The sequence below is a fragment of the Xyrauchen texanus genome, chromosome 16 (genome assembly GCF_025860055.1).
Source record: "Xyrauchen texanus isolate HMW12.3.18 chromosome 16, RBS_HiC_50CHRs, whole genome shotgun sequence".
Classification (NCBI taxonomy): Eukaryota; Metazoa; Chordata; class Actinopteri; order Cypriniformes; family Catostomidae; genus Xyrauchen; species Xyrauchen texanus.
The window spans coordinates 45639301-45646976 of NC_068291.1; the positions used below are offsets into that span (position 1 = coordinate 45639301).

A 7676-nucleotide genomic window follows, 5' to 3' on the forward strand; every position below is an offset into this window, starting at 1 on the left:
GCATGACGTTAGCCAATCACAACAGTGGACATTTACATTGAAATCTTAAAGGGCCAGACATCTTAAAACTGAACATTTCAGACAGAGGGCCAGAGACAGGGTGGAAAATTAATATATATGAATAAATTATGACAGTTTTTGTGCAAAATCTATATTAACATTATAAGTGGACCTCAGGGAAGATAATACATTTATTTTAACTTTAAATTACATGTTTTATTCATCTAAAATTTGCTTTATTAATCAGCTTGTTTCCAGCATTTCACAAACAGATTATGTTTGTGAACATTAAAGGTCATCTCTCGCATAAATGGCAAGGGAAAATAACCAAAAATTTGATGTTACTAGAAGCACAGAGGCGTTCTCATGAGAATGTTTCCATTATTTGATAGTCTGAGCATTTATTGGCCAACTCACCGTTAGCTAGCAGGACTGTTAAGCTTCACTATTGTACCGTACATTGATTGTAATTGGTAGATTTTCGTTTTAAAGGTTCATTCAGAGTTTTACATTTTCAAAATGTTCTCTGAGGGGATTCCACTGAACCCCCAAACAATATATAACCTTAATAGTCGCAAGGCCTCCAATACCCCTTGAGGATCTAAAACATTCACATGGACTGTTCTCATTCAGCTTCAAAATGAACCATTGATTTTATCTTTTAATATTAATAACAAAGTGCTCTTGATTAATGAACTACAGTACTATTACTGCTAATCTGGAAATGTACAATTAGCCCTACTATTTAAAAACAATTAGCATTGCTTATGTCATTTCATAGCTATCCTGACTACTGACAGCATGGACCTTTTCTGGGAAGGAAATTTAGAGACTGGAACTCTTGCGATTTAATTGAATACCCGTGCACTATACAGACATCTTTGACCGCATTCATGTATCTCGCCGCTTTTAAAACACGCAGTGTGAAGTTACATCTCTGAAGAGGGGAAGCTTTCTCTTTCATTCAGCTGCTGCACCTTGTTGTTTTGAGCACAATTGTGTCATGGACGCGTGCTTTCGCACATCTCTGCTATTTTAATTGTTGGTGTATGTAAGTATGCACTAGATGGACGTCTTTGACCGATTTGATGTGCTTCCGGTGATATATGTCATAATATGACTCAAGCTTTGCAAAGGAACTGTCATTCTAGGACTCGATCACAAACCGTGAGTAAACAGTTTCATTCATGAATATTTCAGATGTCAAGAGTATTTGCTGCTGCGCTTGAGTGAACAGGTTTATATATTCGGATGCAATGTTTTATAATGTTGTAGTGCTTGTTCATTCTCTTCCGATTGAGATTCAAATATGGTTGTATTTGAGGGGCTGCACGATGTTAGCCAATCAGAACAGTGGGCGTATACATTGAGGTTTTAAGGAGGTGCTTAGAGAGGGTCTGTGTGTCAGAGTATTGACGCTGACTATCACACCTGGAGTCACGGGTTTGAATTCAGGGCGTGCTGAGTGACTCCAGTCGGGTTTCCTTAGCAACCAAATTGGCCCGGTTGCTAGGGAGGGTAGAGTCACATGGGGTAACCTCCTCGTGGTCGCTATAATGTGGTTCTCTCTCTTGGTGGGGCGTGTGGTGAGTTGTGTGTGGATGCCGCGGAGAATAGCGTGAAGCCTCCACACGTGCTACGTCTCCACGGTAACGCGCTCAACAAGTCACGTGATGAGATGTGCGGATTGACGGTCTCACACGCGGAGGCGACTGAGATTCGTCCTCCACCACCCGGATTGAGGCGAGTCACTACGCCACCACGAGGACTTACAGCGCATTGGGAATTGGGCGTTCCAGATTGGGAGAAAAAAAGAGGCACTTAGACCAAAACAGAGTGTTTCAGACAGAGGGCCAGAAACAGGGTGGAATATTGGAGTGGTGGTGTAGTGGTCTAAAGCACATAACTGGTACTCAGAAGGTTGCTGGTTTGATCCCCACAGTCACCACCATTGTGTCCTTGAGTAAGACACTTAACTCCAGGTTGCTCCGGGAGATTGTCCCTGTAATAAGTGCTCTGTAAGTCGCTTTGGATAAAAGCATATGCCAAATGCATAAATGTAAATGTAGATCTTATTTTACTACATTGACTGTTTTGGTGCAAAAAAAAAAAAAAAACAACTTTCCTAACATTATCGGTGGGTCTCAGGGAAGAAAATAAATGATAAAAAAAAAGAGCATTTATGACCCCTTTAATGAGTGCCTGTGCACAAGACTGATCTGGATTTGTTCAAAAAGACAAAGTAATAAAAACTCTTTTGCTCTTTTGGTGGAGTGATCCTGAGAGGTGCCACTGAAACAGTCTGAGGTCCCCCTAAATGTCCCTGTGAGGTGATGCTTCACTCTTGTGAACTCTTCACATGTTTAAATACTTTCTGTCATCATCTGTTGAATGAGTGAGTTTGATCACAGGGATTATTGATCCGTTTGTGTTTGTTGATGGAATAATAAATGAGTTTATCGCACATTATTCCTCCAGCGAGTGTTTGGAGGCGGAGTGACTCACGGACATTCATTCATTCATCATATAAAAGCCGCTGAAGATCGGAAGGATTCACTCAGTCTCACTGTCACAGATCTGCGTGACATTATTGATCATGAAGACTGTGAAGGCGCTGAAGAACGCGCTGGCGTGTTTGCTGATTTTACCGCGTTTCCTCGCCGCAGCGCTCATGTTGTGGTGTCTCGACTTTCTGTGCGTGAGGAAGAGAGTTTTATTTCACCTGAAGGATCAGTGTGAAGATGAGGAAGGTGATGATGATGATGATGATGATGAAGACCCTCCGCTCTGCATCTCCGATAATAATCGCATGTTCAGCTGGGAGTCTCTCAAAGCGGTCTTCCACGGACACAAACTGGACTGGATGAAATCCGCGGATCTCGGGCTCGACGCGCCGAATAGTGAAGTCGTTCAGCTCGCCGACTCGGAGCCCAAACGGATCTTTGACTTCGTCCGGGACAACCGGCCGCTGGTGCTGAATTTCGGCAGTTGCAGCTGACCGCCGTTCATGACGCGTCTCCGGGCGTTCCGGCGACTCGTCCGTCAGTATTCGGACATCGCCGATTCTCTGCTGGTTTACATCGAGGAGGCGCATCCGTCAGACGGATGGATCAGTTCCGACGCTCCGTATCAGATCCGCAAACACCGCAATCTGGAGGAGCGGGTGCTCGCGGCGCGGCTGATGGAACGGAAGGTCCCGGGATGCGTGATCGTGGCGGACAGTATGGAGAACTCGTCCAACAGCGCGTACGGAGCGTTCTTCGACAGACTTTATATCGTTCAGGACGGGAAGGTGGTTTATCAGGGCGGGAGAGGACCGGAGAGTTACCGGATCTCTGAGATCAGACTCTGGCTCCATCAGTACCGAACGCGTCTTCACGAACCTGCCGTGATTCCGGTGTAAATGTCCATCAGAGAGTTTTAACGGATCTAAGAGCATCATCACGTGACAGTCTCGTGTGTTCACAGATGCAGCTATAGATTATGATTATTATTATGATTATTAATATTATTCTCCCGTGTTATTTGTGACGGCCGGGTTTTAAAGGTTCGCAGCTGAAATCGGCTCTGATGTGTGAATACGGGAGAATCACTTTGTGTTCTTTTATAATATTTCAGTCTTTTATAAAGAGGATTATACTTTTACTTTTGCATCTCAAACACTTTATTTGACAAATGGTGCAGATTTATTATAAATGCGCCAATTATTGTAATTATTATTTAATATTTGTTATTAACTGAAGACGGCAAAACTGTCATTAAACTGAGATTAAATGTGAATAAATGTGTGATTTTATCACTTTTGTTTCAGATGTCATTTATCTGTTAATAATGTTTTTCTTTTATAAATCTGTGAACTAAAACTCTTAAAGACTGAATTCATATTTGATGTTTATTTCAAGCATTAATGTGTCACAGAACTGGATCTCCCTTCAGTTATATCAATGATATTATATTTAATAATGCAGAATATCATTATTTCACTTTCAATTACAGTTATAAATATAAAGGGATTGTTTCATTATTTTCACAGAACTTTATAAGAAATTATATTCAAACAATTATATTGTCATAACTCAACACAAGTTCAGATCAATCAGCAGCATCTGTGGAATAATGTTGATTAATTTCGACTCGTTCCTTCTTTTCTTTAATTAAAGCACAAATGTGTGTTCCAGTGAGACACTTCTAATGCAAGTCAATGGGGTTTAATCTGTACACAGTATTTTAAAGTCTTCACATTTATGCCTGTAATAATCGCCCCCATTGACTTGCATTATAAGTGTCTCACTGGAACACATTTGTGCTTTATTAAAGAAAAGAAGGAACGAGTGGAAATTAATCAACATTATTCCACAGATGCTGCTGATTGATCTGAACTTGTGTTGAACCCGGAATATTCTGGACTGTTTCTGTGTTTTCTGTTAATCTTCTGAACTATTACTTTAATTAATTCTAACATGTGATGAACACAGTCAGAAACGGTTTTGGTTTTTGGACGACAAACAGAAAAAATGCACTAATTTCACTGCGATGACCTGCAATTTACAGTTGTGATTGTTACATTATTATTGATTGTGTTGAGAATATTGGTAATTATTTTAATCAGCAGTGTGTGTGTGTGTGTGTGTGAGAGAGTGTGTGTGTGTGTGTGTATATATGTGTGTGTGTGAGTGTGTGTGTATATATGTGTGTGTGTGAGTGTGTGTGTGTGTGTGTGTGTGTGTGTGTGAGTGTGTGTGTGTGTGTGTGTGTGAGTGAGTGTGTGTGAGTGTGTGTGTATGTGTGTGTGTGTATGTGTGTGTGTGTGTGTGTGTGTGTGTGTGTGTGTGTGTGTGAGTGAGTGTGTGTGAGTGTGTGTGTGTGAGAGTGTGTGTGTGTGTGTGTGTGTGAGTGTGTGTGTGAGAGAGTGTGTGTGTGTGTGAATGTGTGAGTGTGTGACTGTGTGTGTCTGTTTTTGAGTGGGTGTGTGTGTGTGTGTGTGTACATACTTAATTTAAGGTTGGTTTGTCAAGAAATTAGAAGTCATCTGAAACTATGTACCCAGAAAAATACCATAATCTGATGTTTATTTAATGCTGACTATCACACCTGGAGTCGTGAGTTTGATTCCAGGGTGTGGTGAGTGACTCCAGCCAGGTCTCCTTAGCAACCAAATTGGGCCGGTTGCTAGGGAGGGTAGAGTCACATGGGGTAACCAAATTGGCCCGGTTGCTAGGGAGGGTAGAGACACATGGGGTAACCAAATTGGCCCGGTTGCTAGGGAGGGTAGAGACACATGGGGTAACCAAATTGGCCCGGTTGCTAGGGAGAGTAGAGTCACATGGGGTAAACAAATTGGCCTGGTTGCTAGGGAGGGTAGAGTCACATGGGGTAACCAAACTGGCCCGGTTGCTAGGGAGAATAGAGTCACATGGGGTAACCAAACTGGCCCGGTTGCTAGGGAGGGTAGAGTCACATGGGGTAACCTCCTCGTGGTCACTATAATGTGGTTCTCGCTCTCGGTGGGGCGTGTGGTGAGTTGTGTGTGGATGCCGCGGAGAATAGCGTGAAGCCTCCACATGCTCTACGTCTCCATGGTAACACGCTCAATGAGTCACGTGATAAGATGCGCGGATTGACGGTCTCAGACGAGGAGGCAACTGAGATTCGTCCTCCACCACCCGGATTGAGGCGAGTCACTACGCCACCACGAGCGCATTGGGAATTGGCCGTTACAAACTGGGGAGAAAAAAATAAACATTTGTGTGTTCAGCAGCTGGAGACTTTATTCTCCTCACTTCACCTCGCATCACTCGAGCAGCTGCAGCTCTGCAGCGCCACCATCAGAACGACTGGAGTAGCGCACTGTGTGTGGCGGGAATCACTCGTTTTGGTCAGGGCTTTTGCAGAAAAACGTTCCAAGTTCTGTGATAATCAAACCACTGAGTTACTGTAAACTACAGACAGACATTTGGAGAGAGGAAGATGAAGATTTATTAAAAGATATTCTCAAATCTGCGGCGCTTCAGCATCTACATGACAACAGAAATTAAATGACACATTTTTGCATATTGCTTTAATAAGATGTCCTGTTGTCCTTTTGTTGACATGATTTCTGTCAAACCACGTTACATTGACACTTGTGTTATTTTGACATGTGATGTGGCTTGTGTTTTGTTGTTCTTATAATAGTAATAAAACAACAATAATAAAGATGATCAGGTTCGACATGTGCGGTCTGCTTTTAGTGTAAACAATTTAAAGGGACAGTTCACCTAAAAAAGACAATTCTGTCATCATTTATTCACCCTCATGTCATCCCGGATGTGTTTGACTTTCTTCAGCAGAACACAAATGAAGATTTTTAGAAGAATATTTCAGCTCTGTAGCTCTGAATGGTGACCAGAACTTTGAAGCTCCAAAAACACATAAAGGCAACATACATTTTTCTCATTAGGAACAAATTAAGAAACGAATGTGCTGCATTTCTCCAAAAGCACAACAATCTTTTGTATGTCGGCTGACCCGAGAAAGAGAGCTTCTGTTCACTCGCTCTATGTTTGGCAGTGTTGTGCTGGACTCTCTTTCTCTCATTTGGACAGTTCGGACGAGTCTCTTTTCCAGGAGCTGCAGATCAGCGGGTTTCTCAGATCAGAGGTCACACATAGTTATGTGGCAGTTTGGCCCGTGCAGTTCATTTACAGAAACGCAGATGGCCTCATGAATAATAATCAGAATAGTGTCATCTCAGGTGACCTCTAGAAAGCTCACAGTATAGACGTGATTCTAACATCACATTCATGAACTAGAAATACTCTTCAAATCTTTATTTGAATATGTTCATGTGATGAATGATCCAGACGCACACAATGATCTTTCAGTGCATTCAGTCCTGATGATGCGACCCCTGATGGTGTTTATCTTGGCAAGAAGCCGTTTTCCCACTGTGGGTTCAATCTGTCGCTTCTGTGACGAGTTCTTCATTATCATCGATCATTTGCACTGAATGTGAGTATATTATTATGTGAATGAATGAATGTGTGCATATTTACAGATATAATGCCAAACAAGAAAAAGTTTATCTGTGTCATTAAAAAAGAGAAAAGATTTATTTACAGTGATGCCGAACAATTGATCCTCCTTGTTGTTGTTTGTCGAGTTATAATCCTTTAATTTTGTGTATGCCCCTGAAACATCTTTAAAAACACCTTCAGAGTTTAAAGGGTTAAAGTAGTAAATCATAAATGACTTGTTTAGGAATAACACAATAATATAATAATGACTGTTCCTCACACAAGCTGTAAAGCACAAGTCAAATGAGATCATCAGTATGAACATTCTGTGAAACATCTTCCACAGAAGGCTGTCATACGGGTTCAGAACACAATTATGATCACATTTCCATTTTTAATGAACTTTCATGTAAATGTAATTCTGATTCAGCATCACTGATCTGTGAGATCCTGCGATTGTCCTGATTTATCAGCACACAGAGTCCTCTAGTGGCGCTCACAGATTATTCATGTACAACTGACCAGTAAACATGAACTAGATCAGATCTACATCACCTTTACAGTCAAAACACCTCGATTCTCAAAAATGATATAAATTTGAATCTATTTTCCAAATTAAAATTCGACATCTCATTTTTGTAAAAACCACATTGTCATACTTTAAGAGTTTCTATATAAAAG

At 41.4% G+C, this 7676-nt stretch overlaps 1 pseudogene; it reads left to right on the forward strand.

The window, feature by feature from the left end:
- Positions 1-2479: 2479 nt before the first annotated feature.
- Positions 2480-4048, forward strand: LOC127656574 (thyroxine 5-deiodinase-like; annotated as a pseudogene).
- Positions 4049-7676: the final 3628 nt, after the last annotated feature.